Source organism: Arachis ipaensis, chromosome B8 (assembly GCF_059453495.1).
Source record: "Arachis ipaensis isolate K30076 ecotype BB chromosome B8, ASM5945349v1, whole genome shotgun sequence".
NCBI classification, from domain to species: domain Eukaryota; kingdom Viridiplantae; phylum Streptophyta; class Magnoliopsida; order Fabales; family Fabaceae; genus Arachis; species Arachis ipaensis.
The window spans coordinates 10490505-10501420 of NC_142443.1; the positions used below are offsets into that span (position 1 = coordinate 10490505).

The 10916-nt window shown below is 26.1% G+C and overlaps 1 long non-coding RNA gene across 1 annotated transcript; it reads left to right on the forward strand.

The window, feature by feature from the left end:
- The first annotated feature begins 8845 nt into the window (after window positions 1–8845).
- LOC110265668 (uncharacterized) lies at window positions 8846–9993 on the forward strand. The gene is made up of 2 exons (XR_002351861.2): window positions 8846–8932; window positions 9614–9993. It is a non-coding gene; the product is annotated as an uncharacterized LOC110265668 (long non-coding RNA).
- The last annotated feature ends 923 nt before the right edge of the window (window positions 9994–10916 follow it).

Consider the following 10916-nt stretch of genomic DNA (forward strand, 5'->3'; position numbering starts at 1 on the left):
AAATTAATTTTAATAGAATAATTTAAAATTTTAATTTTAATTTTATCACGTGCAGGTTATTACACTTGTTTGAATAAACTAAAATCAGGATAGACATAACGATAATCAATTATGGTATGTGGCACATTCTGGTTTAAATTTTGAACGAGATATTCTTTTTATTTATTTCATATACTTTTAATTCCCAAATATACAGTCTATAGGGATAAGAACAATCAGATTTCATTACTTTGCTTTAATTCATCATTTAATATTTTGTTGAATATGGGATATTCAATGTGATATAAACAGAAATATATATATTAAATTTATTAAAAAAATTTAAAAATAATTAAAAAGATATAATTCTAATATATATTAGTCACCAAAATTCTAATATATATTGTTTGTACGATACGTAGATATCTACACAAATTTTTTTATAGTAAATTTAGAATGTATGATTGAAAAAAAAAATTAATTTTTCGTTTATCATAGTAAATAAATATGCACAAATTAAAGAGCTAAATAATGACATAATTAAAATGAAATTCCATTTAATTACAGTAATAAATATACATATACATAAATATACATAAAAAAAATTATTTTTAAATTAATTTAAATTATAATTTTTGTAAAAAGGTTTTATTGTCGTTGAATGCCTATAAATAATTCAATATTGAATCTTTTCTATAGTGTGTGAATTAAATTTCTGAACTTATCGATATGAAAATACATTTTTATTTCCTGGTCTTCTTACTTATTCTTTTCATGGGTTTTGGTATGTACAAAATTTATCAAAATAATTTAATATAAAATTTAGCTAACATACCATGAAAATTCTGTGTAGATATTGTCTTAAGATAGGAGAAAAAATATTTAAAATGGAGATTTAAAAAAAAAAAGCATCTTTGAATCTTGTTTGTTAAAAATAAAGATGCAGAGACAAAAAAACAAAAATTTAAAAATTATTTTTGTTTTCATCTTTTGTCAAGATCTTGAGTGTTGACCATTAAAGTTTTTGGCTCTATACATTATTATGTCTCCTATTGAGTGGAAAAAAAATTTATAAATTTTTGTTTCTCAAATAAAATCTTTTTCTTTTCTTAAATTTTTGTCCATATGCTTCTTTTTAAATATTTTTGTTCTTGTATTTGTATTTCTATTTTTTTGTCTATATTTTTCTTTTAGAACAAATAGAATCTAAGGACACTTGTCAAGATTATTCTCAATAGAAGTTTTAAATTTTTTATTTTAATACACGTATAACAAATGTATTAAAAATTTAAATTTTATATATTTTTCAAAAAAAAATTTTCAAATTAGTAATAGCATATATTTTGCTAAATCCTTTATGATTTTAGTTATAACATGTTTTGTTTTTAGCAATTGTTATATGATTTTAATTTCTTGGCTAATGACTGTGTATTTTATGTAGGTAATAACCTAACAGAAGCAGCAGCACCATATGCATGCACAGGTATTTTGAGTGGGAACTATTGTCCAGACATTGACGCATGTGGGAAGGCTTGCGAGTTTTTTCATTCTAACGATTTGATCTTGGCACAATGTTATCCAAAGGTAGGATGCATTTGTACTTATGTAAATCCAGATCCAACTAAACCATGTCCACCTCATATGATAAACTAGAATAGTCATATACATTATATTATTTAGTTGTTTATCCTTTTTTGGCTGGCGTTCTGATAATGGTAAACAAAATAATGATGACTGTATTATATTATCTATCTATCTATCTATCAAAATAATAATTAAACCGTGGTTGTACTGTGATTTATAAATCCTTGCCTTTCTCATTTTACTATCATATGATAATTTTATTTTATCGTTAAATATTTTAATCAAAGAAAATTTTGAGTTTTATGTTTGTTAGGGTCTTTCATTGATAGACACTTTAATTAGTTTGAATATTTTTCTCTGAGTAATAAAAAGGTCATATCCTATACTAAACACAAATTGGATAATTGGATATGACTAGATACATATATATGTTGTTGTTAATGGTCACAAAATACTCCTAATTGCACTAATTGCATTGTGTTTATAGCTAAAGTCGTCGTGGACCAAATAAAAGTTAAGGCGAATTTTGTTTATTAAGAATAAACATATGTTCCTAAGGACATAAAATGTTCATATAATCCTGATGAATTTGTTGTCAAATTTTGCTTCACAGCTCAACAATAGTAATTTATGCTATCGTTAAAGTAAAACATTGTATAAATAACTGACAAATTTATCCACCGAATTTGAGAGAAAGAAATGTGATTAATTTATACTGACTTTACTATGAGAAATTTTAATGGTAAAAAAAATTACTAAAATATCTTGCTGGTAAGACAAAAATATTTTTTTTAAAAATTGACAGAAAATTTACAATTAGAGTTGGTGATATATGAACATTTTCTCTCCGTTATGCAAAAATGAAGTGATTATAGTAGAAGCAGGAAGAGAAAGTGCATCTAGAAATCTAGGACAAAACATCTTATCAAAATTCGATCTAATACATATTAAATCAATATTTTATCAATTTTTTTTCAATTTATTATAAACAAAAAACATGAAATTTGTTTAAAGTTATTTAATCTTGGTCGAAGTCTTGGCATAATAGCAATTCATTTGTGGCTGAGATCTTGACATAATAGCAATTTATTTGTCTTATGAGTAACTACATCCGATTTAAAACTTAGTTGAGACCTAATAATGAATAAAGCCCTTTAAATATTGTGTGCGCGAGTGTAGTATGTGTAAATTTATAATATTATAATAAATTTGTACTCATTATTATCTTTGTATAAAAATATCTTTATATCACTATAATAAATATGGTATTTAGCAACGCTAAATTTTGTAACGCTTTAAAACCATTTTCTTAGATAGTTTTATACAACAGTTTTTTATAATGTTACTGTTGAATTCAATTTTTCATTATTTTATAACAACAAATTAATTTAATTTGAATTTAGATTATTACTCTATACTTATGTTTTTACTTTAAATTACTACCTTGTCTTAATCCCTAAAATTTTCAATTTCACTACACAACACAAATCCTAATAATTTACCTTCACTAACTTAAACCCTACCCACACTAACACACACACACACACGGTACCTAATCCACCCCTCACTCAAGTCACACACTCAGACTCAACAAGCACACACACACACTGAAACAAAATGAAAGAAGAAAAGAAAAAGAAAGGAAAAAGGGGGAAGAGATAGGTCTGAGAGGGAGAGAGCGCCGGGGATGGGTGAGCTGCAACGGGGGAGAAGGGAAGAGAGAAAAGAGGGGACCTGAGAAAGAGGGAAGGCACTGGGGAAGGAGAAGCTCGCCGCCGCCAACTGCGCCGTCGCAGAGGAGAGACCGATTCCGTCACCATCGCCGCGCCGTACTACACGCCGTCGCCGCCACTATTTCGTCACGAGTGAAGAACGCGCGAGGGAGGAAACATAACCGCGAGGGAGCACAGCCACAGAGAGAGGAGAGGCGCGTCGGATCTGTTGCCGCTGGTCCGCCCAGCTGACCCGTCGCCAAACCACGTCACCGTCTGTGAAGCTGTCTCCGTCGCCGCTGCCGGAGGTCGCCATCGGAGCCTCCGCTCCACTTCTGTCATTCTTCTTCTTACATTGAGTTGCTCGTGCCTTGAAGCTCTTTCTGTAATCATTCTAGCTATTTGTGGTTAAGGACTATGATGTATAGATGTTGTAGGGTAATTTTATGGGTTTGCATGTCAAAAATTAAGGTTGTTGCTGAGCCACTGAAGCTCCTGGCCGCTGTCGGAGCTACTGCCGGTTAAGTTTGGGGTGGCTGGCGCGTCGTTCTTTTATTCCAGTAAGTGTCTCTATCTCGGAATCCTCGCCTTTGATTTTCTGTTATGTATTTTGAGGTTTCCACGATATTGATGTTTTAGGAGTTAATAACCGGGGTTACATGTTGGGACTTAAAGATGTTTATGCTGTGGCAAAAGTGTGCGGGCTATGAATTGAAGCTGCCGTTGACTTCGGGTCGAGAGGAAAGGAATTTCTTGAGTCATTTGGATTGTGGTTTGAACGTGTCGAGATAGGGGCGTTTTCTTAAATTTATTTTACTTTAAAGAATTGTTATAAGTCGATAATAGCATGAAAAGTATATTTTTATAATTGCGTGAGTCTTATGGATTGAATTGAACTGTTTGGATGGCGGTGAATATTTATTTGATTGATTTATTGAATTATTGAGGAAGCTGGTTATTCTGATTTGCTGTTTTGGTTTGTTAAGTTGATCATTGTTGAATTACTGGGAGAGATTTAATGTTGGAATTTAGTTTAATTTTGGAAATGTTTGATTTTAGAAAAGATTCAAAACCGGAATTTTGTTTGATTTTGGAAAGCATTGATATTTGAAGTCAGATTGGAAACGGGTTGGAAAATGTGGTTTGATAGGACCCTAAGGGTGGCATAATTCAAATTTTAGAGGAGATGCTGCCCAAATTTTTATAAAAATTAGAGATTTTATTTGAAATTGTTATTTAAAAAGATTTAGATTTTTAAGGATTTTATAAGTTGATTTTTGCTGTTGTTAAGAAAAGGGTTACGTTTTGGAGTTTGATTTATTTAGAAACGAATGAGTTATATGTTGAATCTGAATTATTGAAGAAAGTAATAAGTGATAAGATGAGAATGAGTATATATGAGAATGAAGATGGATTTTTGAGTATGATTTTTGAATAATTGAATGACAATGAGAATGAATGTGAAAATGAGATTTGTATTTGATTGAGATATTGGGTAGTAGCAAGGATGGTGGTTTGTCCCGCTTGCTCCAGGTCTATGTTTGAGATTTGATAATAATGATGATTGACTTAAACTGAATGAATGTATGTTTAAGATCCTGGATAGTAGCGGCAGTAGTGATTATCCCACTCGCTCCAAGTTGAGCTTTTAAACACCCGCCTAGGTAGTAATCGCAGTAGTGACTATTCCACTGGCTCTGGGTTAAGCGGGTAGTAGTAAGGGAGTTGTAGCTCAAACCCACTTGCTCCGCAATGGGTGTTTCTGTCTATGGTTAGCTACCAGGACATGTCGGGTTGGCTATATAACCGACAGATGATATCATCAGCCATAGGATAGGAATGCATCATATGCACTTGTATGCTTTGCTTGTGTTTGAATTTGTTTGGGTTTGCCTAATTGCTAAACTGTTATTAACTGCTATTTGAGCTATTTGCTGTAACTGCTATCTATACCTGTGTTTTCCTTGTATGTTTTGCCTGTGTTTGTTTCTGTTGTGGTACCTTCAAGTTTGAATATTGATGATGAGATGATGATTTGGTTGTGGAATTGTTTGAGTCGCTGAGTTGAAGGCTGTGGTTGATCATTTTTAGGAAACTTTTAATTTTCTTTTATAGTAAAAACTGAGTTTGGAATTTCCGGATACTCAATCTCTGAGTTTGAAAAATAATTTACCTACTATATATCTTCTTATAACGAATTATGAAAATCCGTGGTGAGACCATGTGGTTAGGTTCTCACCCCCTCTACAGACTTCTCTTTTCAGGAAACGGACAAAGAAGCTTATGAAGAGTAGTTGAGTTTAGCTTATGCGATAGATCAGAAGATGTTTTAGTTTAGTTATTATTATTCTTCCCTCACCATTAATATTATAATTTTTGCAAGAGGGATAGGAGTTTTGATATGTTTATATATTGGAATGATGTATTTATATATATATTATTTGTAAGTATTGTAGATTGTATTGAAAGGTATGAATGTATGTTTGAAAATTCGGTTTAAGATTTAAACATGCTCATATTTTAATATTAAATATTTTAAAAGTCGTCGTAATACCCGAACTAATCAGAGTGGCGCAGCCGAAAGCGTGACATTTGATAGTTAGGGTGTTACAAAAAATGTTGTGAATTAATTATAATAAATTAATAATTAATAAATAAAAAATTAAAAGGGACTTTTTTATTACTTTTTAATGGCTACACGTTTTTATAATTTTACTTTCTCTTTATCTTTTTCTTTCACATTTATTTCTTTTAATTTATTAGACTAAATCAATTATACTAATTATTTGTATTAACTAATTAAGTACTTTTTAATGGGTTATTATAACTGTATCTTTAGACCATAGGTTAAAAATATTATAAAAAATATTTTATAAAAATTGTTAAAAAATAAATATTTTTAAAATGTATCCTTAAGACACAAATTAACTAAATTATTTTTCAATTTAATGTGTTTGATTCATTCAATTGTATTAATTATAACTAATCAATTATATAATTTGATTTGATTAGGATAAATATTTCATCATTTAATATTTTATTTGATTCATTAAATTACATTAATCATAACTTCAAATATTTAATTTAATTAGAATAAATATCAAATTATTTTAAATTTTATTTGATTCATTAAACCAAATTAATTATAATTAATTTATTATTTAATTTGATCGACATAAATATTAAATTATTTAATAAATAATATATAAAGCAATGAAATAAAAGAACTTAATTAATTTAATTTATTATCTTATTATTTTATATATCCCTTTTTTTCTTCTCTATTTTGTATTTCAGGTAAAATATTTGTAATTTTTTATTTTTATTTTTTTATCTTAATTTTGCTAATATTTTTTTATGATTTTGTTTTATATTAATTTTTTATTTATTTTGATTAATAATTCTTAAAAATATTATTATTTTATTTAAACATAATTTAAATTTTTTGTAATATTTTTATAAAAGTTGATTAATAGGTTTTTTTTTTAAATATTTTTTTTGAAAATTTTTTAATAAGATCGTATCATATTTTAATTTTTTTCTTTCATCCTTTGTATTAATTAATTATATTAATCTTCTATTGCAATATATTTTTTATCTACTTCACACATTATCTTTTCTATCTACTTTTACTTTTTTTAATTTCTATTTTTACTTTATTTTTTATTATTTATTTTATTTTTACTTCTCATATATAGATTTATTATAATTCATCATAGTTTTTTTTAATTTAAGTGATTTTTTAGGGTTATATTTTACCGTTGATGCTTTTATTTTGTTTAGTGTGTTTTTTTAGTCCGTATTTAATATGTTTAATATAATAATATATAAATATCTATTCTATTATATAAAAACTAAATTTCTGCACTTAATGATAAAATTGTCGTGGCATGTTTCTAATGATATTTTTCAATTTATTTCTTTTAATTCATTAAATTCAATTTATGATAATAAATTAATTATATCAACTAATTGATTTAGTTAATTATTTAAATATTATACAATTTATTATAATTTCTATCAATCAATTAATTGTAATTCAAATTGAATGATTATTTTGTTACGAAATTATTATTTCCTAATCTATTTATAGACAATACATATATTAATTATAATCGCAAATTAAGCTATTTTACATTAAATGACTTATATAATGATCATCTCATTTATTATCATAAATGCTGAATTAAATAAGTCATTATTACTTTTAATTTAGAATTAAATGAGAATAAAACTAGAGATACTATTTTATTTGACCTTTAGGGTTTAATAAGTGTCACACTCAGATATAAATAGTGACTTCCGAATTTTGATCTCCAACATATCAAAGCCACAACCGTAACTCATTTTCCATAAAAGGAATTGCGATTCAACTCTATTAAGGATACAAAAGGTTTTTAAAGAATAAGGGAATGGTCTGAATTTGCACTAATTATAAATGTTCGAACTTACGATGTTGTTTCAGTTGGTTGTCGTTACGAGAATGATTCTAATCTATACGTGTCTAATGACTAGAATAGATTGAATATTATTTAAGTAATTTATTTCTAATATTGATATTTGATTAAATTAGTTTTAGAGAAATTTAAATTGTTGACTCAATTTATATATTATGACTATTTTTTTTAATATATTATTTTTATATTTTTTAAGTGCTAATAGCTTTTATATTTAATTTATTTTATAGTATGATAATAGTCAATATATTTATTGGTGGATTTAACTATTACTATATTATTTATGATCATATTCAGTATATATGTTTAATTTATTGAAAAAAATAAATTATTAAAATCGATTAATAACTATTTTAGAGTTAATCTAATTAACACTAGATTAAAAAAATAAAAAATACATAATATATTACTTTTTTATTAATTAAATTATTATAATTTAAATTAATTTTAAAAAATTAATTTAAAATTATAATTTTAATCTTATCACGTGTTAGCCACGGTAATTAATGAATAAACTAAAATCAGGATAGACATAACGATAATCAATTATGGTATGTGGCACATTCTGGTTTAAATTTTGAACGAGATATTCTTTTTATTTATTTCATATACTTTTAATTCCCAAATATACAGTCTATAGGGATAAGAACAATCAGATTTCATTACTTTGCTTTAATTCATCATTTAATATTTTGTTGAATATGCATGGGGATATTCAATGTGATATAAACAGAAATATATATATTAAATTAATTAAAAAAATTTAAAAATAATTAGAAAGATATAATTTTAATATATATTAGTCACCAAAATTCTAATATATATTGTTTGTACGATACGTAGATATCTACACAAATTTTTTTATAGTAGATTTAGAATGTATGATTGAAAAAAAATTAATTTTTCGTTTATCATAATAAATAAATATGCACAAATTAAAGAGCTAAATAATGACATAATTAAAATAAAATTTCATTTACAGTAATAAATATACATATACATAAATATACATAAAGAGAAAATTATTTTTAAATTAATTTAAATTATAATTTTGTAAAAAAGTTTTATTGTTATTGAATGCCTATAAATAATTCAATATTAAATCTCTTCTACAGTGTGTGAATGAAATTTCTGAACTTATCGATATGAAAATACATTTTCATTTCTTCGTCTTCTTGCTTATTCTTTTCATGAGTTTTGGTATGTACCAAATTTATCAAAATAATTCAATATAAAATTTAGCTAACATACCATGAAATTCTGTGTAGATATTGTCTTAAGATAGGAGAAAAAAAATATTTAAACTGGAGATTAAAAAAAAAAGCATCTTTGAATCTTGTTTGTTAAAAATAAAGATACACAGACAAAAAAAAATTAAAAAATATTTTTGTTTTCATCTTTTATCACTATCCTCAGCAAACTAACTTCTTCTACCACTATTCTTGAGTGTTGACCATTAAAGTTTTTGGCTCTATACATTATTATGCCTCCTATTGAGTGGAAAAAAAAATTTATAAATTTTTGTTTCTCAAATAAAATCTTTTTCTTTTCTTAAATTTTTGTCCATCCTTCTTTTTAAATATCTTTGTTCTTGTATTTGTATTTCTATTTTTTTGTCTATATTTTTCTTTTAGAACAAATAGAATCTAAGGACACGTGTCAAGATTATTCTCAATAGAATTTTTAAATTTTTTATTTTAATACACGTATAACAAATGTATTAAAAATTTAAATTTTATATATTTTTCAAAAAAAAAATTTCAAATTAGTAATAGCATATATTTTGCTAAATCCTTTATGATTTTAGTTATAACATGTTTTGTTTTTAGCAATTGTTATATGATTTTAATTTCTTGGCTAATGACTGTGTATTTTATGTAGGTAATAACCTAACAGAAGGAGGAATAGCATGCGGAGGTATTTTGAGTGGGAACTATTGTCCAGACCTTCAGGCATGTTTGAAGGCTTGCAAGTTTTTTCATTCTAAAGATTTGATTTTGTCAGAATGTTTTCCAAAGGTTGGATGCCTTTGTACTTATGTAAATCCAGATCCAACTAAACCATGTCCACCTCATATGATAAACTAGAACAGTCATATACATTATATTATTTAGTTGTTTATCCTTTTTTGGCTGGCGTTCTAATAATGGTAAATAAAATAATGATGACTGTATTATTATATTATCTATCTATCTATCTATCTATCAAAATAATAATTAAACCGTGGTTGTACTGTGATTTATAAATCCTTGCCTTTCTCATTTTACTATCATATGATAATTTTATTTTATCGTTAAATATTTTAATCAAAGAAAATTTTGAGTTTTATATTTGTTAGGGTCTTTCATTGATAGACACTTTAGTTTGAATATTTTTCTCTGAGTAATAAAAAGGTCATATCCTATACTAAACACAAATTGGATAATTGGATATGACTAGATACATATATATGTTGTTGTTAATGGTCACAAAATACTCCTAATTGCACTAATTGCATTGTGTTTATAGCTAAAGTCGTCGTGGACCAAATAAAAGTTAAGGCGAATTTTGTTTATTAAGAATAAACATATGTTCCTAAGGACATAAAATGTTCATATAATCCTGATGAATTTGTTGTCAAATTTTGCTTCACAGCTCAACAATAGTAATTTATGCTATCGTTAAAGTAAAACATTGTATAAATAACTGACAAATTTATCCACCGAATTTGAGAGAAAAAAATGTGATTAATTTATACTGACTTTACTATGAGAAATTTTAATAGTAAAAAAAAATTACTAAAATATCTTGCTGGTAAGACAAAAATATTTTTTAAAAAAATTGACAGAAAATTTACAATTAGAGCGGTGATATATGAACATTTTCTCTCCGTTATGAAAAAATGAAGTGATTATAGTAGAAGCAGGAAGAGAAAGTGCATGTAGAATTGTAGATATTCAAATGAGACCATCTAGGACAAAACATCTTATCAAAATTCGATCTAATACATATTAAATCAATATTTTCACAAATTTTTTTCAATTTATTATAAACAAAGAACATGAAATTTGTTTAAAGTTATTTAATCTTGGTCGAAGTCTTGGCATAATAGCAATTCATTTGTGGCTGAGATCTTGACATAATAGCAATTTATTTGTCTTATGAGTAACTACATCCGATTTAAAACTTAGTTGAGACCTAATAA